Source organism: Natrix helvetica, assembly GCF_964273705.1.
Source record: "Natrix helvetica genome assembly, chromosome: 7".
Lineage (NCBI taxonomy): Eukaryota > Metazoa > Chordata > Lepidosauria > Squamata > Natricidae > Natrix > Natrix helvetica.
Window position 1 is genome coordinate 66,555,193 of NC_138558.1, and position 24,594 is coordinate 66,579,786.

Below are 24,594 nucleotides of genomic sequence, written 5' to 3' on the forward strand. Positions count from 1 at the left end.
CTTGGCCCCGTCTCTGTCTCCGACGCAGAGTCCTCGTCCAAGCCTTCCCCAGCCTCCAGGACTGGTCCATGTTCCCCCCCAAACTCCTCACCATTCGCCTCTGCTGCCAGCTCTGCTGGCCGCTGGCGGGCCACAACACCTTAGAAGAATAAAGTGATGCCCCTTTCCCTCTGATAGCCCTTCACAGCCTGTATTGTAGGACAGCTGTCATATCACTCCTAAGCTTTCTCTTCATTAGACTAGACATACAGAACCTACCGTATTTTTCAGAGCATAAGACGCACTTTTCCTCAACAAAGAGGCTGAAAATCTGGGTTCGTCTTATACATCGAATACAGCATTTTTTTCATCCCAAACCCCCGCCCCCTTAACCAAAATGGCCGTGCATACCCTTATGGAGGCTTTCAGAGAGCTCCTGGGGGCTGGGGAGGGCAGAAATGAGCAAACAATAGGCCATGTTTCGCGCCCCCCCCAGCCCTCAGCAGCACTCTATAAGTTTCCATAGGGCTATGCATGCATTTTATGGGGGACAAAAAACGGGCCCGTTTCGTGAAAAACAGACCATTTTTTGCTTGCTTTTGGCCCCCCAGGAGCACTCTGCAAGCCCTCCCAAGGCTATTGATGCCTTTTGGGGGGGGGAAACGGGCCTGTTTTCATGAAAAACGGGCCATTTTGGGGAGGTTTGTAGAATGCAAAAACTTTTTTTTTCTTTTTGGAAAGCTCTTTAACTGATTGATGAGAATTACATTGATCAAGTGCTGTGCCAGCAGAATCACCTACCTATCTACTGTATTTCTCTCTATCTCTATACCTCTACCTACCTACCTACACACTCTCTCTCTCCCTATCTACCTACTGTATTTCTCTCTATCTCTATTTCTCTCTCCCTTTATCTATCTACCTAACTACTCTCTCTCCCTCCCTACCTACTGTATTTCTCTCTCTTTCTATTTCTCTCTCTCTTCTATACCTTTATCTACCTACCTACCTAACTTCTCTCTCTCTCTCCCTATCTACTGTATTTCTCTCTCTCTCTCTCTCTCTCTATTTCTCTCTCTATCCCTCTACCTACCTATCTACACACTCTCTCTCTTCCTACCTACTGTATCTCTCTATTTCTCTCTCTCTATTTCTCTCTCTCTCTCTATCCCTTTATCTACTTACCTAACTACTCTCTCTCTCCCTCCCTCCCTCCCTACCTACTGCATTTCTCTCTCTTTCTCTCCCTCTCCATCCCTCTATCTACCTACTTTTTTAAAAAAAATTGCCTTTGAAAACTTGGTGCATCTTATACTCTGAAAAATACAGTAGTTTCTTTAGCCATTCATTATATAATTGAGCTGCCAGATTTCTTATCATCTCTGCTGCTCTTCTCTGCATCCTTCTTAAACCTCAACGTCTTATTTATATTGTTGTGACCAGAACAAGAAGCAGTATTCCATGTTTAGCATCACTAACGCAATGGAGAGTGGTACTGTCACTTCCCTCTGTTGATGCAGCCTGGGGGTGTGTTGACTATTTGGCTGGTTCATGTTGAAGCAACATGGGTGTGAGCCATTCAGAACCAGCCGTGGAAGCAGTAGGCGACCGCATGCACACACATCGCCCACCATTTCTGCGGTTCCAAATGGTTCGCAGCCTGGAAGTAGGTCGCAGCCTGGGGGTTGGGGATCCCTGGGTTAAACTGTTCCTTTATTCAAAGAAAGGAATTTCTCCAATTTTGTTTTTATTTGGAAACTGCTTCTGCGTTTTGTGCTTGTGATAGAAAAATGAAACTTTGACTTTGGTTGTGCCAATTAGAGAGTTTTGTTATGCAAATGCAATGGTGAGATTCAGCCAGTTCGCATCTATTCGGGAGAACCGGTTGTTAACTTGCTAAGCAGTTCAGAGAACAAGTTGTTGGAAGAAATCTCATTTCGTTTTTACCACTCTACAGGGCTAATCCTGTAAGGAAGGCAGGAAGGAAACATTCTGGTGTTGTTTCTAGCCTAAAATTTATTGCTCTGCTTACAGAAACTGCCTCTCCGGTTAACCCTTATTACATTGTAACAGCTAAGGAGAAGCGCCCATCAACGTGAATGACATTGAGTTGGCCACACCCACCCAGTCACATGCCCACCGAGCCACACCTACCCAGCTGGTCATTAGGGCAGAGAACCCATTGTTAAATTATTTGAATTCCACCACTGTACAAATGGCTTGTGTGTGTGTGTGTGTGTGTGTGTGTGTGTGTGTGTGTGTGTGTGTAATTACTGCAGTGGTGAAATTCAATTTTTTTTTACTACTGGTTCTGTGGCCATGGCTTGGTGGGCATGGCAGGGGAAGGATACTGCAAAATCGCCATTCCCTCCCCACTCCAGGGGCCAGCCAGAGGTGGTATTTGCCGGTTCTCTGAACTACTCAAAATTTCTGCTACTGGTTCTCAAGAACCTGTCAGAATCTGCTGAATTTTACCCCTGATATTACTGTATAAAAGTAAAAAGGTGAGGTTGTAATGTTATTTTCTGTGCTAAAAAGAGTCTGGTCAACACTTTTCCCCCCCCTTTCTACCCCCACATCCCCTCTTTTTCCCTTTTCCCCTCCCCTAGTTCACATTGTATGCATTTTCTTTTGTATTTTATATTCTGATAAACTACAGGTAGTCCTCAATTCACAACAGTTCATTTAGTGACTGTTCAAAGTTACAATGGCACTGAAAAAAAATAATCTACGACCATTTTTCACACTTAGAACTGTTGCAACATCCACGCGGCCATAGGATAAAAATTCAGACACATGACAACTGTCTCATATTTATGACGGTTGCAATGCCCTGGGGTCATGTGATCTCCTTTTGCAACCTTTTGACAAGCAAAGGCAATGGGGAAACCAGAATCTAAGAAATAAGAAATCTAAGAAATAAATAAATAAATTCACTTAACAAACGTGTCACTAACTTAACAACGGCAGTGTTTCACTCAAAATTGTGGCAAGAAAGGTCATAACATAGTTTGCTTAACAACTGTCTCGCTTAGCTACAGAAATTTTGGGCTCAGTTGTGGTTTTAAGTTGAGGACTGTAATAAAAGTTTTGAACATGAAAAATAAATCCATGCTGGCTTATTTTAACTCTGGGAGCCAACCAGAGTTGTTAAATGAATAGCCAGATTAAATAAAACAATTAATAAGTAACAACCCACCAGTTTATGTTGGGGAAACAATGTCCATATCTACCTGGAAAACTGAGCTAAATAAATCACAGATAAATCAATTATAAGTAAGCATGACATATAAACATGGCCTCTGATGGCAAACAATGTGAATATAAACAGAGTGTCACTATTAAGACACTGCCTTGTTCCTACAGAGTTGTTAACTGATCTTCCGGTTGTCAATCTATACATCTGAATGCAGGGCATCTATTATTATAGAATATCCTTGCTGGCTATTTCAGGACAAAGTTTGAGATTCATCCGCTTTCTTAATAGTCCAAAACTTGTACATTTAGGCTACATGGTCAGCAGGTACTGGCTCACTCATAGTAATATTGAAATCATGTTTCTTGTAATCCAGGTGTGTCAAACTTGATTTCATTAGGGTTGTGTGTGACCTTGGGGAGGGGGGGCATGGCCAGTATGACATCACTTGTGTTGGGGGTGCCCCTGCTTGCCCAAGCACTCTGCCAGCGAAAACGGGCTCCTGAGCTCCGTTTTCAGCTGCAACGGCCTCCTGCAACCCTCTGCCAGTGAAAACGGAGTTCGGGGGGGCACCTTAACCCTCATGGGCTCCGGTTTTGCTAGCAGGTACCGCGGCCCAGTCCTTCGTTATTTCGAAGGTGGCCTTGCGGGCCAGGTCTGAACACCCCGCAAGCCGGATCCAGCCCCCAGGCCTTGAGTTTGACACCCCTGTTGTAATCAGAGAAGTGAATCATCAACTTGTCTATAATAATTGCCCGGACATTAATTTAAAATGTATAGTTTCTCCTAGCAGGGTGATTATGGGAAATCCTTAGCCAGTTCATTTTTTATCGTAAGGCCGTTAAATTCAAGTTGAGCTTTAGAAAAAGGTTCAGCAACTCTATGGATAAAAGCAAGAAGGATCTTAACAATAGCTTTAAAAAAAACCCAATTTCATACACATCAACTACTATATTTTTCAGAGTATAAGACTCACAAAAAAGAGGGTGAAAATCTGAGTGTGTCTTATAAACTTAATGCAACATTTTTGCCTACCGAAACTCCGCCCCCTTTGCAAAAATGGACATGTAGAGGGTTCGGAAAGCTTGCAAAGTATTCCTGGGGGCTGGGGAGGGCAAAAATGAGCAAAAAACAGGCTGTTTTTGCTCCTTCCCTCCCCCTATCCCCAGTAGCACTCTACAAGCCTCCCAAACTCTGCATGCCCTTTTTCTTTTTGCAAAAAATGGTCCATTTTTTGCTCATTTTTGTGTCCCCCCCCCCGAACCTCCAGGAGCACTCTACAAGCCTCCTAAAGCTCTGCATGGCCCCCCCTTTTTGCAAAAATCGAGGCATGCAGAGGGTTTGGGAGGCATGCAGAGTGCAAAAACTTTTTTTTTTAAATTACCTCTTCAAAATCATGGTGCATCATATACTCCGGTACGTCTTATAGTCCTAAATACGGTATATTTAAAAAAAAGATTTCTGATATACCGTATTTTTCGGAGTATAAGACACACCTTTTTCCCTCAAAAAAGAGGCTGAAAATCTTGAGTGTGTCTTATACACTGAATACAGCATTTTTTAGCTTGTAGGAAGCTTTTAGAGAGCTCCTGGGGGCTGAGGGTGGGCAGAATTGAGCAAAAAATGGCCCCTTCCTAAAGGCTATCCATGCCCTTTTTAAATGAAAAATGGGCCATTTTTTGCTCATCCCCCCCCCCCCCCTGAGCACGCTGCAAGCCCCCTAAAGGCTGTTCAGGCCTTTTGTGGTGGGGGAACGGGACCGTTTTTGCGAAAAACAGGCCGTTTTGGGGAGGTTTGCAGAGTGCAAAAACTTTTTTTTTTAATTTGCCTCTTCAAAACCTTGGTGAGTCTTATATTCCTGTGTGTCTTATAGTCCGAAAAATATGGTATATATCTTCTCTGGAATCTAGCTGTGAAAATGTTTTTCAAAACAGTTTTCAGTATTTATCTCCTCTTAATCAACCCCTTAAGTCATTCAAATATCAATTCTGAAAGTCACTGAAGGAAGGAACATTTTTATCCTGGTGCAGACACACACACTGTCTTTATTTCAAGTAATTCACGGTGGCAAACATGCTGCTGAATTTCCTTTCCAAGTTATCTTAACGAAATCCCTGTGAAATAAATACAGGTAGTCCTCGACCACAATCGAGCCCAAAATTTCTATTGCTAAACAAGACAATTGGTAAGTACATTTTGCCCCATTTCACGACCTTTCTTGCCACGGTCGTTAAGTAAATCACTGCAGTTATTAAGTTAGTGGCACAGTTGTTCAATGAACCTGACTTGAGTTTGCTTGTCAGAAGGTCGCAAAAGCTGATCCCATGACCCCGGGGCACTGCAACCGTCATAAATATGAGTCAGTTGCCAAACGTCTGGATTTACAGCAGATCACATGACTATGGAGATGCGGCAATGGTTGTAGGTGTGGAATATGGTCATAAGTCACTTTTTTCAATGCCACTAAAACTTTGAGTGGTCATTAAATGAATGTTGTAAGCAGAGGTGAAATTCAGGAGGTTCTGACAGATTCTGGAGAACCAGTAGCGGAAATTTTGGGTAGTTCAGCTGGCCCCAGAGTGAGGTGGGAATGGAGATTTTGCAGTATCCTTCCCCTGCCACGCCCATCAAGCCACGCCCAAAGAACCGATAGTAAAAAAAAATGAATTTCACCACTGGTTGTAAGTCAAGGGCTACTTGTAGTTATTTCTCCCTTCTGATCGGAAGTGGATACTTAAAATTAGTTTCCCCAGTTCCAGCCCAACGTCCGAACCCAGTCACTCCCAGTATGATTCATTGCAATTCCCATCAGCCCAGTTCTTACACGACCAGAGAGAAAGCCTATAGTAGTCCCTGCATTGTCACTATTTCTAGATTGACTGTTGACACATTCTGGTGCAGGAAACATACAGATCTTAGTTGTAAATTCAACGTTATTTTCCGATTCGCATTTTTACATACAAGCCGGAAAATTAGAGTTTCACCCAAGTCGGGCACCATATTCATCAAAAGGCTGCTGACAACTATAAAGAGCATGCCATACAAGGCAGCCCTCGTCCTAAAGACCACAACCGAGCCCAACATTTCTGTCGTTAAGTGAGACCTTTTGTTAAGTGAGTTTTGCCCCCTTTTTAATGACCTTTCTTGCCCCAGTTGTTAAGTGATGCACTGCAGTTGATAAAGTTAGTCACCTGGTTGTGAAGGGAGCCTGGCTTCCCCATTGACTTTGCTCGTCCGAAGGTCACAAGACGGGATCACCTATGACCCCCCAGGACACAGCAACCATCGTAAGTCTGAACCAGTTGCCAAGCATCTGAATTTTGAGATCACATGAACCATACAGAATGCTGTGAAAGGTTGTTAGGTAAATGGTCCCCTCCCACATAGGTGCTAGTCGTTCCCGACTCTAGGGGGCGGTGCTCATCTCTGTTTCAAAGCCGAAGAGCCAGCTTCCTGAAGACGTCTCCATGGTCATGTGGCCGGCATGACTAAAGGCTGAAGGTGCACAGAATGCTGTTACCTTCCCACCAAAGGTGGTTCCTATTTTTCTACTCGCATTTTTACATACTTTTGGCAGAAGCTGGGACAAGTAATGGGGGCTCAGTCCATTACGCAGCGCTATGGATTCAAATGGCCGTGCTGCCGACCTTTCTGAAAAAATGACCGTACGTCCCTTTCTTCAGTGCCCTTGTAAATTTGAACGGTCACTAAGGGAACTGTTGTAAGTCGAGGACTATCTGTACAAAGTTTTGGGAAAGCTCCAATTCCAGAGATTTGGTAGTGTCCCTCCAAGAGTTGATGCTCCCATCAACTCTCTGGGCCGTGAACTTTAAAGACACCTCCCCCCCCCCGAGCTGCCAATTACTAGTACGGTTCAACAGGTTTAACAGATTAACAGAGTTGGAAAGGACCTTTCAGGTCATCTAGTCCACCCCCCACCCCCCGCTCAAACAGGAGACCCTACACCATTTCTGAAAAATGGCAGTCCAATCTCTTCTTGAAAGTCTCAAGTGATGGAGCTCCCACAACTTCTGTTCCATGGGTTGATTGTTCTCACTGTCAGACAATTCCTCCTTATTTCTAGGTTGAATCTCTTCTTGATCAGTTTCCATCCATTATTCCTTGTCTGGCCTTCAGGTGCTTTGGAGAATAGCTTGACCCCCTTCCTCTCTATGGCAGCCTTTCAAATATTGGAAGACTGCTATCATGTCTCCCCTGGTCCTTCTCTTCATTAGAGTAGCCATGCCCAGTTCCTGCAACTGTTCTTCATATGTTTTAGTCTCCAGTCCCCTAATCATCCTGGTTGCTCTTCTCTGCACTCTTTCTAGAGTGTCCACAAACTTTTTTATAGTGTGGTGACCAAAACTGGATGCAGTACTCTTGGTGTGGTCTTACTAAGGCTTTATAAAGCGGTATTAGTACCTCACTTGATCTTGATTGTATCCCCCTGTTAATGCAATTTAGGATTGCATTGGCTTTTTTTGGCTATCACCCGCACACTTCTGGCTCATATTTAGCTGGTTGCCAACTAAAACTCCAAGATCCCTCTCATAGTTACTGCGATTAATCCTGGTTTCACCCAGTTTATACGTGTACTTCTTTTTTTAATATATTTTTTTATTTTTTATTTTCAAAACAAACACAACACATCCTTCTTTACATACTGTAGAAAGTATATCAGTTGATTACAAAAAGGCTTTCGTGCATCTCTTCCACAGTCAACAACTATAATTCATATTAACTCAAGTATTTTAACTCAGATATTTATACATGTTACCATCATCATACCTCCATTTTCATTTGACTATCATCATAAAATATACCAAGATTTAATGCATAACCACATACTGGCATTTCATTTACTATTTCTAAAATCCTCCAATAACACTAAATCCTTATGTCCTATTCCAGCTAAACATCCGTAATATTTAGTAACAAAGTTTTCTAATCCTCCTTTCCAAATCACTGTTTGCAATTTACATCCAGTTTCCTTATGTTGTACCCATACCTGTATATAAGTTGTTATCATTATCCCTCCTTTATTTAACTATATCCTGCATCATAACATTTTCCCCTAATAATCAAGACTTAATGTATCTAACTTACTTCTTTTTCATTAACCTTTATATATAATCCAAAAGGATTTCTAATCTTCCTTTCATGGGTACCATTCAATATTCATATCCAATTATTACTTATCATAACACTACACATTGTATACATTATCATTATCAATTATTTATTTAACTATATCTATTGTCACTAAATTTCACTAAGTTTAGCTAGTTTTAAAATATACTCTTCCATCTATCAACCTGTATCTTTCCAGTAGCAAAACAGTCTCATATCTTCTGCTATTTGTGGTGTCAGTTCTCTAATCATCTCCTTAATCAACTTTGTATGGACTCCTCTTAGCAATTCCTTGCTTATAAAATCTCATGTAATTTTGATGCCCTTCTTCTGTTTCAGCTTATCTGGGTGGTCCAAATGGACCTAAACTGTCCTGCAGAGACGGTGAACAGGAAGAATATGTCTTGCTGATCTCAGGGACATCGCAAAGTCCCTGATCGATCCAAGAGAAATTCTTCAAACCGGCGACAAAAAATCCAGCCATTAGGCTGATGAAGTCAGGGCGGCTCCAAAATGGAAGGATACGGAAAGAGAAAGTGTTTCCAGCTGGTGAGGAATTTTTACTGTTTTAAAAGAGACTGCCTATAAAAAACTTAAAATTAATTTAAATTGGAGAACAGGAGAAATAAGTGGCGGAATTAAATTTGGAATATTTTGGACAGTAGGTTATCTTACTTTTTAAATGCTATCTTCATGGATGGAATTTATGCAAGCCTTTTAAAACGAATAGATTAAGTTTTCTTCTATTTTTTTCTTTTATTATTCTTTGTAACCTATGGACTAAAATTCTCCTCTTTCATTACTGTGGGTGTTCTTCTAACTCATTCAAGAATTGGACTTTTTTAAAAACTTGAAATACAAAAAATATACAAAAAGAAACAAAGAAAATTGCAACAATAACACTGCTACTCGGAGGCTGGAGGTTTGTGTATTGGAAACAAAACACTCTTACTTTTCTCACTGATTATCCTGGCTTGGCAGTCCAAGGTCTCACTGCTTGTTTATAGAAAGTGATAAGAAGAAAAGCATACAGATGTCCCTTTGAAGTATATCTTTAACCAGAGAAAGGTGAAAATAAAATGTTATTGTGAATCTATGCTTAATCTTGTTAAAACATTCCAAGCTAGAGCAGCAGTGTTTGTTAGCTGGAGATAATGGCACAATTTCAACAGCAGAAAGAAATTTTAAGTCTGCAAAAGATATTCTCAGAAATACAGAAATTATCACACATATGAGAGGATAGAGAAGAAGTTGGAAGACTTAGAGCAGTGACAGCGAACATATGGCACGTGTGCCACAAGTGGCACGCAGAGCCATTTGTCAGGGCACGCAAGGCGCTGCCGTGTCAACTGGCCAGTGCGCATGCGCGCGCTGGCCAGCTGAGTTCACCTTTTTAAAAGCTATTTTTCACCTTCCCCAGGCTCCAGAGGCTTTATAGGCGAAAAGAGCCTTCCCCCCCCCCCCCCCGGAGGCTTCAGTGACCATCCAGAGGCTTCCCTGAAGCCTTCGGAACGCATAAAACCACCCTCCGAGCAAACCGGAAGTGACTTCCGGGTTGCTCGGAGGGTTGTTTTAAGTGTTCCGAAGGCTTCAGGGACCGTCCGGAGGCTTCCCTGATGCCTTTGGAGCGCTTAAAATGACCCTCCGAGCAACCTGGAAGTCACTTCCGGTTTGCTCGGAGGGTGGTTTTAAGCGTTCTGAAGGCTTCAGGGAAGCCTCCGGACGGTCCCTGAAGGCTCCGGAGGGCCTCCGGGTGGGAGCGGGGGAGGCTCTTTTCGCCCTACCCAGGCTCCTATAAAGCGTCTGGAGCCTGGGGAGGGCAAAAATAGCATGTAAAAATGGGGGGGGCTCACGTGTTGTGCGCGCATGCGCACGGGAGGGTCGCGCATTGCATTATGTGTGCGGCACGCCCGCACACGGCCCCCCCTGCACTCCCCCCACTTGTGGCACGCGAGCCAAAAAAGGTTCGCCATCGCTGATTTAGAGCATCTAACAGCAAAATATGATGAAGAAGTTGGAGATGTTTATCAAGTGGAAAAAGTGGTGGTTAAAATCCTAAAAATCGAAGAGGAAAATGAATATAAAGAAATTAAAATTTGCTGATATTTATGGTGATTGGTTTGTCTCTGAAAATGGAAAGAGTGGAACACTGAAAGAGGAATTAAATGGAGGGGAAATCGACCCCAGATGGCAAGATACAGAAGAAGAAAAAAACTTATGGATATAAAGAGAGAATTTTTATTAGCAATATCATTGATAACACTATATGTGTACTTCTTGTTGTGGTTTTTTTTTGCCTCAGTGTTTACCACCTTTTAGCACCGTAAGGTCCAAGGTCCGGGATTCTAACGCAGAGTAAAGTTGTACAGAACAGCCCAACAAGCGAGCTAGTGCTTGTTCCCTTTGACGTACAACCAAGTGTAGAAACCGTTCAGTCCAGCAGTTCAAACACCTGCCACCTGCACGGACAAGGTCAAGGACACTTACGGACCGGGGCTCCGTCTGTAACCCCTGAAAGTGACTTGCAAAAAAAGGGAGAAGCTGTTTGGGATTTTCCCCTTCTTACCTGACCGTACGACGCGGAACCTGCCGGCGGGGCGAAGGACGAAATGGCACCGCGGTGGAAAAAGAGCCGAACAGCCGCGGCCACTGCCGGCACCGCCGCCGCCCACTACCACCTTCTCTTCTTCCTCCGTCCCCTTTACGGCGGGGAGGCGGCTTCCGAGACGGCGCTTGTTAACCTCGCCCTCTCCGGAGTAGCAGCGCCTTTCCGCGAGGGTTGGTTTTTTGCTTTCGTTGGGAAGAAGCAGGTCGCGCCTCGCAGCGGACGAAAAGGAAGCCAAGGCTGCCAAACTTTGGCTGGGCGGCTGGCGCCCGGCGCCTTCGAAGCGCTCGCTGGCCCTTCTCAGCGCGCCTCGCCGCGGCTGCTCGCAGGCGAAGAGGGGAGGAGGAGAGGGAGGGGGAGGAGGAAACAAGGAGGAGGAGGAGGAGGAGGAGGAGGAGGAGGAGGAGGAAGAGAAGAAGGAAGAAGAGGAGGAGAGGGAGGAAGAGAAGGAGGAGAGAAAAGGAGGGCGAAGAGAAGGAGAAGAGGAGAAAGGGGGGAGAGCGAGGAAGAGGAGAAGAGGATAGGAGGAGGAGGAGGAGAGATAAGGAGGAGGAAACAAGGAAAAGGAGAAAAGGAGGAGAGGGAGGAAGAGGAAGAAGAGAAGAAGGAGAGGAAAGGAGGGGGAGGAGGAGGAAAGGAGGAGAAAGAGAAGAAGAAAAAAGGAGGAGGATAAGGAGGAGGATAAGGAGGGAGAAGAGAAGGGGAGGGAGAGGGAGGAGGAGAAAGAGAAGAAGAGAAAGGGAGGAGGGGGAGGAAGAGAAGGGAGAAGAGAAAAGGGAGAGAAGAGGAGAGGAGGAGGAGAAGAGGAAAGGAGGGGAGGAAGAGAAGAAGTGGAGGAGAAAAGGAGGAGAGGGTGGAAGAGGAGAAGAGGATAGGAGGAGAGAAAAGGAGGAGGAGGAAACAAGGAGAAGGAGAAGAGGAGGGGGAGAGGGAGGAAGAGGAGGAGAAGGCGAGGAAAGGGGGAGAAGAGGATAATAGAGAAGGAGAAGAGAAGAGGAGGAGAGGGAGGAAGAGGAGAAGAAGAGGAGGAAGAGGAGGAGAAGGAAAGGAAAGGAGGGGGAGGGAGAGAAGGAGAAGAGAAGAAAAAGAGGAGAGGTAGGAAGGGGAGAAGAGAGGATGAGAAGAAGAAAAGGAAGAGGAGGAAACAAGGAGAAAAGGAGAAAAGGAGGAGGAGAGGGAGGAAGAGGAGGAAGAGGAGGAGGAGAAGAGGAGGAAGAGGAGAAGAAAGGAGGAGAGAATCAGAAGAGGAGGAGAGGGAGGAAGAGGAGGAGCAGAAGAGAAAAGGAGGAGGAGAAGAGCAAGAGCGTCCACCTTTGGAGGAAGAAGACTGAAACAGGAGGGGATGGAGGGCAGCAGGCCAAAGGAAAGGCAACTGGGCCCAGGAAGCCTGGGAGGGGGGGAGAGCTCTGCTTGCCTCCCTGAGGAGAAGGCCCTCCTGCCCTGAGAAGGACTTTGCAGAAGGGCGAAGGCAACGGAGCTCAGCCTCTGGCTGCAATACCGGAACTTCGGTGTTGCCGCTTGTGGTTGCCTCGACCGAACCCACGACACTTCTGCAGAAAACAATTGCGCAAAAGAAGTCACTCCAAGGTTAGGGGAGCCAAAGCATTCAGAGGGCCTTCCCACTCACCCCCACCCCCACCCCCACCTCCTGGGAGCAAGATAGTCAGCACTGACCTGTGCCTCTTTTTTCCGGGATCTCTTTGGATTTGCACCTCTAGTCCCCAACACTTAAAATTAATCAAGATCCAGAGAGGAGGATATTTTTATCCTCGCTATCAAATGCCCAGAAATGCTAATGGTAGACTGGCAAGTTTTGCTGGAAATTAAAAGCCAGGTCACAAAAGAATTGGTGGCTCCCAAGGCTACGGGCCCAATGAATAGGTGAAAAAAGAGTATATTTAATCCACACACACACACACACACACCACACACACAGAGGGAGAGAGAGAGAGAGAGAGAGAGACAGAGACAGAGACAGAGACAGAGACAGAGAAAGAAAGAAAGAAAGAAAGAAAGAAAGAAAGAAAGAAAGAAAGAAAGATGATAGATGATGATAGATGATAGATAGATAGATAGATAGATAGATAGATGATAGATAGATAGATAGATAGATAGATAGATAGATAGATAGATAGATAGATAGATAGATAGATAGATAGATAGATAAGATAGACAGATGGATATGTACACGCTTTATTAATCAAATATGTATACTGGTTCCACTCGCACATATGTGCTACCCTTTCTGACTCTAGGGGGCGGTGCTCATCTCCATTTCAAAGCTGAAGAGCCAGTGCTGTCTGAAGACGTCTCCATGGTCATGTGGCCGGCATGACTAAACGCCGAAGTTGCACGGAATGCTGTTACCTTCCCACCAAAGGAGGTTCCTATTTTTTTTACTTGCATTTTTTACGTGCTTTTGAACTGCTAGTTTGGCAGAAGCCGGGACAAGTAACAGGAGCTCACTCCATTATGTGGCACTAGGAATTCGAACTGCCAAACTGCTGACCTTTCTGATCAACAAGTTCAGTGTCTTAGTTCACAACAATTAGAACATGAATGCAATATCCAGTGTACAGTAATAACGAATGAAATGTATTATTTTACATTACATATGTGTAGGAAAAGTCCTTGTGTTTTGGTACACATAAATATATTTCGTAGCAGGCATCTGTAGCGACAAGAAAAGGACCATTCTGTTAACAGTTGACAATAGGAGGAACCGAGCCCAAGGAAATGCCTTCTCCAGCTAGCCAACTTGTATTGTTTCTCTTCGGAAATCTTACAAGGGAAAAATGGCAACATTCCTCCCTAAAAAAATAAGAGCAAACACTGCCATCCTCACCCTGATTTTTATTTTTATTTTGGTCTTTTCGGCACATTCTGGCAAGAAGATTACAATTGCAGGAAAACAGTCACCAACCATCCACTTAGTGACCAAAGTTACAACAGCACTAAAAAAAAAGGGAGTGATGACCATTTCCCCAACTGATTCATATTTATGAGAGTTGCAGTGTGCTGGGAGTTGTGGGATCATTCTTTGGTGACCTTTCCACAAGCAAAGTCAAAAGGGAAACTACAGTCATTTAACAATTGTGTCATTAACTCAACATTGCAATGGTTCACTTAACCACCATGACAGGAAATGGGGGCAAAATGCGGTGAACAAATGTCTCGCTTAGCAACAAAAATTTGGGGCTCTGTTTGTAGTTGTGAGTCAAGGACTGCCTGTTAATGCTTTTTCCCTGTGTTGTTTGTAAATTAAAACAGATCCTGTTCATAAATTCTAATGAATACAACTAACTTTTTCTCATTTCTGTGTTATTATTCCACTAATTCAGAGCCAGGATATTCTTTTAAGTCCACAGTTTTACTGCCCATCTCTCTGGATAAAGAATGTCCAGACTCATCTCATATGAAGTCACCTGGTCGTAGAGGGCATACCTTGAGCTGCCCATGTGACACCTCTGCTTTGCAAACTACACTATTTGCCAGTTTGCTTCTAGATACAATACAGTGGTGGGTTGCAGGTGGTACATCCCGGTACGGGTGTACCAGTGCCTGTCCGGAGCACCGTTTGTTTGTTTGTTTGTTTGGATTTATATGCTGCCCTTCTCCAAAAGGACTCAGGGCGGCATACAACATTAAAAAACATACATCCCAAAAGTTAAAAAAAAACTAAATCCATATCCAAAAAACCAAATCAAATTTAAAAGACAATACATTTTAAATAAGTTAAAATTAACAGGCCAGGCCGGCTTGCTGGAAAAGCCAACTTTTTAGGGCGCGTCGGAAGGACTGGAGGTCAGGGATTATGCGAAGCTTCGGGGGCAGCTCATTCCAGAGGGAAGGCGCTCCCACAGAGAAGGCTCTCCCCCTGGGGGTCACTAGCCGACACTGTCTGACCGACGGCACCCTGAGGAGGCCAACTCTGTGGGATCGTACTGGACGGTGGGAGGCTACTGGTGGCAGTAGGTGGTATCGCAGGTACCCTGGGCCTAAGCCATGGAGCGCTTTAAAGGTCATAATTAATACCTTGAATCGCACCCAGAAAACAACCGGCAACCAGTGCAGGCCGCCTAAAAGGGGTGTGACATGGGAGCACCTAGGTACCCCCATGACAACCCGCGCGGCCGCATTCTGGACCAGCTGAAGCCTCCGGGTGCTCTTCAAGTGCAGCCCCATGTAGAGAGCATTGCAGTAGTCCAGGTGAGAAAGGACGAGGGCATGAGTGACTGTGCACAGAGCATCCCGATCCAGGAAGGGGCACAACTGACGTACCAGGCGAACCTGGTAAAAGGCCCCCCTGGTCACGGCCATCAGGTGTTCTTCTAAACTAAGCCGCGTATCCAGGAGGACTCCCAGATTGCGAGCCTTCTCTGAGGGGGCTAAAATTTCTCCCCCTATCGTCAAAGATGGAACAAGATGCACAAATCGGGATGACGGAAACCACAGCCACTCAGTCTTGTAGGGATTGAGCTTGAGCCTGTTCCTCCCCATCCAGATCCGCACAGCCTCCAGGCATCGGGACATCACGTCGATCACTCGTGGGTGGGCGCTCCGGAGGGCCTACCCACCCATCTGTCATCCTTATCTGTAGTTCAACTGTTCAACGCTTACACGCATGGTGCATACGGCGTCTGTGTGATGCTCCACCAAGCAGCTGGAGCATCACAGAGGCTTGCGGAGGTGTCATTGGAGGGTAGGACGCATATGCGAGCTGCACGCATTCATGTGGACGCCGAGCCCCGTTGCACTGTACCGATTGCAACAGGATCCGGAGCCCACCACTGGTACAATACAAGGCTGTTTTCCATCATATCTGCCCAGCAGATTCGATTCTGTGGGGTTGACACACTCCGGTTCCTTTATTAAATAATGCCAGAAGCCTGCCCTCTCTGTAGCAGGGCCTGATGTTCCTACAAAATTCAGAAGGTCCCCAATCTGTTGTTGCTTGGAACAGGTTCCCCATGTCCCCATTATCAGGCCGCTGCTTATTCAAAACTGGGCAGTGTGAGTGATGGGGGTTCGCAGGGGTGCGGGAGAACCTCTAGCTAAGATTCTGTGCAATTCGGAGAACCACCCAAATCCCACTCCTGGCTGGCCCTGCCAACCCACCTCTCCCTTCCCAGGAGTTCCTATGTGGCCCATTTTGGATGCAGGTAAGTGCAGGGCACGCAGAGGCTCGGGGGGGGGGGGGGCTACAGAGGGCCTCCAGAGTCTGGGGAGGCTGTTTTCGCCCTCCCAGAGGCTTGAGGAAACCCTCCAGGGCAAAAATGCCTCCCCATCATGGTGCAGGAGGCTGACTAGGCCACACCCACAATGGACACGCCCACCCAGCAACCAGTCAGCGAACCCCTTGCTAAAATATTTGAAGTCCACCCCGATGGGCCCTTGCGCTCATGTGCCAAGCTCCACTTGTGAGAGCGGAGGGTGCTTGTGCTCATGTGCAAAGCTTCATTCATGGGAATGGAGCTTTGCACACAAGCACAAGCATTCTCCACTCCAGCGCCCATCACCCGTGTGCGTAGAGCTTCATGCACGAGTGCAAGCACCATCTGTATGCAAAGCTCCATTCATAGGAGTGGGGATTACGCACTCACACCAATGGAGCTGTGTGCACATGTGTAAGCCTGCCAGGGGGTGATGCTCAACTCGTTTCAAAGCTGAAGAACGCTGTCTGAAGATGTCTCCATGGTTGTGTGGCCAGCATGTCTGATGCCAAAGGCACACGGAACGCTGTTACCTTCCCACCAAAGGTGGTTCCTATTTTTCTACTTGCATTTTTTATGTGCTTTCGAACTGCTAGGTTGGCAGAAGCTAGGGCAAGTAATGGGAGCTCACTCCATTACACGGTGCTAGGAATTCTAGTCCTGCCCTATGTAAGAAAGTCTGCTGAGTGACTTTGGATCAATCACCAGGAGCTGAAAGCAGCTTATGAGCAGAAGAAAATGAATACCGTATATATTGGGAAATTCCAAAATCAAATTCTGATTATTTTTTTACAGAATTTGTCTCAAAGGAAGATTTGTAAGATTATGGCACCATCTGCTGGAAGAATTTGGAAAGACTTGGCAGAAAGTGGATAACAAAAAGAAAAGGAAACGCAGGCTGGCATGGAGGAAGGTAGTCCTTGACTAACAACAGTTCATTTAGTCCTAGGACTTTGGACCATTTCTCACAGCATTCCCAGGGTCACACGATCAAAATTCAGATGCTTGACCACTGATTTGCATTTACAACAGTCGCAGTGTCCCAGAGTCATGCAATCAACTTTTGTGACTTTCTGATAAGGCAAGACAATTTGTGTGGCTAATTTAACAACTGCAGTGATTCACTTAACGATTATGGCCGGAGAGGTCATAAAATGGGGCAAAACTCACTTAACAAATGTCTCACTTAGGAACAGAAATGTGAACAGCCTCCATTGTGGTTGTATGTTGAGGACTACCTGGGTTAAGTATCAGGTAGTCCTCGACTTACAGCCATTCATTTAATTACGCTTTGAAGTTAAAAAAGTAAAAATAGTGAATTATGACCATTTTTCACCCTTATGATTGTTGAAATATCCCCATAGTCACGTGATCAAAATTCAGATGCTTGGCAACTGGCATGTACTTATGACGGTTGCAGTGTCCTGGGTCATGTGATCCCCTGTTGCGCCCTTCTGACGAGCAAAACCAATGGGGAAGCCAAATTCATTTAACAACCTTGTAATTGATTTAAGAACTGCAGTGATTCACTTAACAAACGTGGCAAGGAAAGTCATAAAATGGGACAAAACTCACTTAACAAATTTCTCACTTGGCAACAGAAATTTTGGGCTCAATTGTGGTTGTAAGCCGAAGACTACCTTAGCTTGCTGGAGGTCAACCACAAGGATGCTGCAATGATCATCAGTGTGAAAAAGGGACGTAAATCACGTTTTTCAGTGCTATTGTAGCTTCGAACGGACACTAAACAAATGGTTATAAACTGAGAACTATCTGTACTGATATTTCTATGCATTTTGGTCCACATTTCTCCACTTTTGGGCATCTACCAAAATTAGATGCCATTCTTTTCTAAAGAAAAGAAGAATTAGAGGTGCCATGATAGCAGTTTTCCAGTATTTGAGGAGCTGCCACAAAGAAGAGAGAATCAAACTATTCTCCAAGGCACCAGAAGGCAGGAGAAGAAACAATGGATGGAAATTAACCAAGGAGAGAAGCAACCTGGAATTAAGGAGCAATTTCCTAACAGTGAGAACTATTGACCAATGGAACAGCTTGCCTCCAGAAGTCGTGGGCACCCCATCAGTGGACATTTTAAAGAAGAGATTAGACAGTCACTTATATGAAATTGTATAGTGTCTCCTGTTTGAGCAGGGGGCTGGACTAGAAGATCTCCAAGGTCCCTACCGGCTCTATTCTATTCTTCTTCTATTCTTGAAAATAATTTCCCCTATGAGAGGCACATGAATGTATGATTATTTACAATGTCTGTATTTTTGAACAAATCCCTTAATCCAGTCAAAGGTCAAAAAAATCAATCACGGACCCATAGTGATCTGGTTTATGACCGGCGGAACTTACAACCTATAACACTGGGTACATTAATGGCTGAAAGTTGAAAGGGCTATCTGTAACAGATATTAGGGGGGGGTGGGAACCAGTGCTCAGCCCCCTTCTGGCTTAACAAACTAAGTTGACAAACACTGCATGCTTTCCAGATGTGACCACGGCCCATGGGAAGACGCGTTTCGGATCCAGAAGTTATCATGAAGACTTTTATTCAATTCTCTATGTCGGGGCGTCAAACTCAATTTCATTGAGCGCTGCATCAGGGTTGTGTTTGACCTAGGGAGGCCATGGTGGACGTGGCCTATAGAGATAGAGGTCATATAAAGGTTTGTAGAGGCAGTGTGCAGCACACTGCCGCGTCTCAGTAATAGTTTACCTGTTATGTCTATGAGCTCACCTAATTAGCACCACCAGGCAGTACCAGGAACCATCTAGATACATGAGACTCTACCCTGGTGGGATGTTCTTAGAGATTGACAAGGAGAATACTCAATAATGATGCTGTTGGCATATACTATTGGCTGCTTGTGAAAAACTGTATAAAAAGCAAGAAGGCAGACAGACATTTTGGATACCTTGCTATGCCTGGTTTCTGAACCCATCAATGGCCAGGGTGGGTGTGGCTAGTTTGAAGTCACTTTTGTCAAGGGAGCCTATGGTGCCAGTGAAAATAGGGTCCCAAACTCTGTTTTCAGCTCTGACAGCATCCTGCAACCCTCTGCCAGTGAAAATGGAGCTTGGGAGTGCTGCTGGTGGCCCTCTCGAGCTCCATTTTTGCTGGCAGAGGCACTGTGGGCTGGTCCTTTGCTGTTTCCAGGGCAAAATGGAGGCCGGGAGGTGGGGGGCGATGCGCTTGTCAATGTGGACCTTGTTCTTGGCTGCAGAGAGCTTTCTGGAAGGCTCTGGTGGCAAAACAGAAGCCGGGAGCGATGCATGCGAGCAGCAGAAAGCGGCCACAGAAATGGGTCAGCAGCGGGCTCCTGTTGGGAGGGGGTGTTGGTGCCACTGCCACAAGGTATGTCAATAGTTAGACCCATCCAAAAAGAAGCCCTAGCCTTTTGGGGGGGGGGGGCAAAAGAAAATAAGACCCGGTCATATTTTGGGGAAAACATTGTATAGAATTAGATAAATGGCAGAAATTGTGGGATAGGAATTATAAATTAACAATGTCAACTGCATATATAGAACATTTATATAAAATGTTTTATTTTTTATTAAGAATTTTTAATAAATTTTACAATTATCACCCCCCTTACCCTTCCCTCTTCCCACCCTCCCTCCCCCCGACCTCCCAGAGCAAAATACAGGGTATAAACATTTAACAACCATACGCTAACATAAGCTAACTAATTTTAACATGTTACTATTCTTGTGCTTTAACTCTATTAAACTAACTTTGAATAAATTGTAACATTCTTTATGCCTTCATTCATAAGCTAACTGAAATTTTTTAGTCCGGTATTTGTTTTGAATATAGTCAATCCACCTTCTCCAGACTAGCTTGTACTTCTCATCTGAGTGGTCCTTCAGATATGCTGAAATTTTGGCCATCTCTGCTAAGTTTACTACTTTTAACGTCCATTCTTGGATAGTGGGCAACTCTTCCTTCTTCCAATATTGCGCCACCAACAATCTTGCTGCCGTCGTTAGGTTCAAGATCAAATTAGTCTCTATAACAGTACAATCTGAAACTATGCCTAACAAAAACAACTGGGGTGTGAACTTTATCCTCTTTTTCAAAATGTTTTGAATAACCCACCATATTTTTATCCAAAATGCTTTAACTTTTTTACAAGTCCACCAAATATGATAATACGTGGCATTAACACAATCACATCTCCAACATTTAGATTGTAGATTCGGATACATACAGGCTAGCCTTTTTGGATCTAAATGCCATCTGTACAGCATCTTGTAGAAATTCTCTCTCAAGTTCTGAGCTTGTGTAAACTTTACATTTCTTACACAAATCTCTTCCCATGTTTCCATCATTATTGGTTCTTCAAAATTTTGTGCCCATTTTATCATACAATCTTTAACTAATTCTGTTTCTGAGTCTATTTCTATCAAGACATTATATAATCTTTTTATGTGCATTTGACCCTGGTCCCTGATTCGTTTTATCAAGTTATCCTCATTTTGGATAATACCGGATTTCTGGTCTTTTTTCCATCTAGCCTGTAACTGACTATACTGAAACGAGCTTTGAATTACCCTTTCGTCTCTTAACGCATTCAAAGATTTTAACTGTAGTACACCTCTATCCATACTAAGGAGTTCTGCATATGTAGTTACATCTTGTTTTTGTTCTATAGTTATGTTTTCTATGGTGTGTCTAGGCACCCCCCACATGGGTATCTTGTCGTTTTGCCTATATTGATATTTTTTCCAGACATGCAATAGGCATTCCTTAAAATATGACTTTTAAAGATCTTGTCGACCTTCTTGTCATATATTAAATAAGCATGCCAGCCATATACCAAATCATAAACCTTAATATTCAATATTCTATCCTCTGTTAGGTTAATCCAATCGCTGATTGTTGTTAAAACTGCTGCTTCATAGTATAATTTTAAGTTGGGCCTTTTTAAGTCTCCTCTTTCATGTATGTCTTGCATTATTTTAAGTTTTATTCTCTGTTTCTTTCCTGCCAAAACAAAGTTGTTAATACCTTTTTGCCATTCTTCCAAATTTGCGTCTTTTTAAAGTATTGGTATCATTTGAAAAAGAAATAGAAACTTGGGCAAAACATTCATTTTAACTGCTGCTATCCTTCCCAGCAAAGATAATTGTAGTTTTTTCCAATTATTCATTTCTCTCTGTATTTTATGCCATAATGGTTCATAATTGTACTTATATAATTTCCCATTTGAAGTTGTAATATAAATTCCTAAATATTTAACCTTTTTACTATCTCACATCCTGTTACTCTTTCTAATTCTTTTTTTTTATTCGTAATCATATTTTTAGCTATCATCTTTGTCTTCTCTAGATTTACTTTGAACCCAGATACTTGACCATATTGGTTAATTATATTCATTAGACCTATAACTGATTCCCCCGGCTGGGTTAAAGTTACAACCAAGTCATCCGCAAATGCTCTTACGCTATATTCGTAGTGCCTAATCTTAATTCCTTGTAGTTCGTCAGACCCACGTATTCTGTTCAATAACAATTCCAGGGTTAAGATTTAGATAGAATCAAAATCACGTGAAGTGTTAATACCACTTTATAATGCCCTGGTAAGACCACACTTGGAATACTGCATTCAGTTCTGGTCGCCACGATGTAAAAAAGATGTGGAGACTCTAGAAAGAGTGCAGAGAAGACCAACAAAGATGATTAGGGGACTGGAGGCTAAAACATATGAAGAATGGTTGCAGGAACTGGGGATGTCTAGTTTAATGAAAAGAAGGACTAGGGGAGACATGATAGCATTGTTCCAATATCTCAGGGGTTGCCACAAAGAAGAGGGAGTCAAACTATTCTCCAAGGCACCTGAGGGTAGAACAAGGAGCAATGAGTGGAAACTAATCAAGGAGAGAAGCAACTTAGAACTGAGGAGAAATTTCCTGACAGTTAGAACAATTAATCAGTGGAACAGCTTGCCTCCAGAAGTTGTGAATACCCCAACACTGGAAGTCTTTAAGAAGATGTTGGATAGCTATTTGTCTGAAACGGTATAGGGTTTCCTGCCTAGGCAGGGGGTTGGACTAGAAGACCTCCAAGGTCCCTTCCAACTCTACTATTGTATTGTATTGTAAGATAAACAATAATGGAGACAAGGGACACCCCTGTCTTGTTCCTTTTTCAATTTTAAAAGATTCTGTTAAGCCTCCATTAACTATAATTTGTGCTGTCTGTTTCTGGTATATTGCTTTTATAGATTGCATGAAATGCTCTCCAAACTGCATCTTTTGTAGTATTTTTATTAAAAATTGCCAATTGACTTGGTCGAATGCTTTCTCCTCATCTAAGAATAGAAGCACTGCCGGGACTTGATTATACTTTCCCAGATATTCCATTATATTAATGATTTGTCTTACATTACTTTTCATTTGCCTTCCCTGTATAAAACCAGACTGATCATTGTGAATCGTTTGTTGCGCAATTGGCATTAACCTGTTTACCAATATTTTAGCAAGATTTTGTAGTCTGTGTTAAGTTGTGAAATAGGCCTGTATTTTTTTGGCTGGGTAGGATCCTGTTCTTCTTTTGGAATCAATGAAATAAAAGCTGTTTTGCAAGATGGTGGGACCCTGCCTTCCATTTGGATTTTATTAAATAGTTCCCTAAGAGGTTCCATCATTTCTAGTTGTAACTTTTTATAATAAACTGCTGTCAAGCCATCTGTGCCAGGAGCTTTGCCGATTTTTAACTGCTTAATTGCCAGGAAGATTTCCTCTGTAGTTACAAGTTGATTCAATCTTCCCCTTTGCTCATCTGTAAGTATAGAAATTTCTCTTTCTCTAAATATCGGTCTATGTCTGACCCTTGTATTTTGTCACCATCATACAATCTGGTGTAAAATTCTAAAAAAGTCTTTTTAATCATATCCTGTTGAAAAACTTCGTTCCCTTTATATTCTACTTTCTCTATATTACGGGATCTTTGTTTTTTCCTTAACATATATGCTAACCATCGACCTGGTTTATTGGCATTACAAAAAGTGTTATGTTTAGCATATAGAAAATTAGTGGCTATCTGGTCCGACATTAACATATTGAACTGCCCTCGCAATAAAGTAATTATCTCTTTTGTCTTCTTATCATCTGGTTTAGACATTAACTCCTGCTCTTTTTTAATCTCTTCCTCTAATTCCCTTTGTTTCTCCCTTTGTCTGCGCCTATAAACATTATTCAGATTTATTAAAACGCCTCTCATGTATGCTTTATATGCGTCCCAAATCATTTCCATTGATATCCCCTTATGCATGTTAAAAGCAAAATATTCTTTCAATAGTTTTTTACATTCCGTAACATTTTTCTCATATCTAAATAGATTTTCATTTAATCTCCAAGACCTCCTGCGTCGGTCTCCATATTCAAGTTCCATCCAGACCGGGTTGTGATCTGTTAAAGTTCTCGGGCATATCTTAGTCTTCTTTACCCTGGAAAAAAAATCATTTGTAATTAGTATAAAATCAATTCTGGAAAGGGATTGGTGCCTATCAGGGAAAAAAGTGAAATCCCTTGAGGTTCTGCTTCCGGTGGTTGAGAGTGACGGACGTGTTCGTCCGCCCTGCGCTCTCTTGGTGGGTTGCCCTTAGCAGCCCAAGAGAAACATCATATGTATGGTTGGTGGAAGTAGTAGCCCAAGAGAAACATCATATGTGGTGTGGGGAAAGCAGCAGCCCAAGAGAAACATCATATGTAGGATTGAGAAAAACAGGAGCCCAAGGGAAACATCATATTGGGGGTTGTGGGGGAACAGCAGCCCAAGAAAAACATCATAAATGGGGTGAAGATAGCAGCAGCCCAAGAGAAGCATTATATGTGGAGTGGGAAAGACATCAGCCCAAGGGAAACATCATATGTGGGGTGGGTGAAGAAGCAGCCCAAGAGAAACATCATATGTGGGCTTGAGGGGAGAAGCAGCCCAAGAGAAACATCATATGTTGGATTGGGGAAAACAGCAGTCCAAATGAGACATCATATTGGGGGTTGGGGGAGAACAGCAGCCCAAGAAAAACATCATAAATGGGGTGACGGAAGCAGCATCCCAAAAGAAACATCATATGTGCGGTGGGGAAAGCAGCAGCCAAAGGAAAACATCATATGTGCGGTGGGGGATGCAGCAGCAGAAGGAAATATCATAGGTGGGGTGGGGGAAGAAGAAGCCCAAGGGAAACTTCATGTGGGGGTTTGGGGAGAATCAGCATCCCAAGAGAAACATCATATGTGGGGTGGTGGTAGCAGCAGCCAAAGAGAAACATCATATGTCGGGTTCGGGGGAGCAGCAGCCCAAGAAAAACATTATATGTGTGATGGGGGGAGCAGTAGCCCAAGGAAAACATCACATGTGGTGATGGGGGGGAGCAGCAGCCCCCCAAAAAACATGATATGTGTGGTTGGTGGAAGCAGCAGCCCAAGAGAAACATCATATGTGGGATTGGGGAAAAT

The 24,594-nt window shown here is 43.7% G+C and overlaps 1 protein-coding gene across 1 annotated transcript in view; it reads right to left on the reverse strand.

Moving 5' to 3' along the window:
- The window catches only part of TEC (tec protein tyrosine kinase), a 97,891-nt gene extending 86,688 nt beyond the window's left edge, over window positions 1–11,203 (reverse strand). The window contains exon 1 of the mRNA XM_081958907.1: window positions 10,872–11,203. The gene's annotated coding sequence lies outside the window, so the exon portion shown is untranslated. The remainder of the gene's footprint in view (window positions 1–10,871) is intronic.
- Window positions 11,204–24,594: the final 13,391 nt, after the last annotated feature.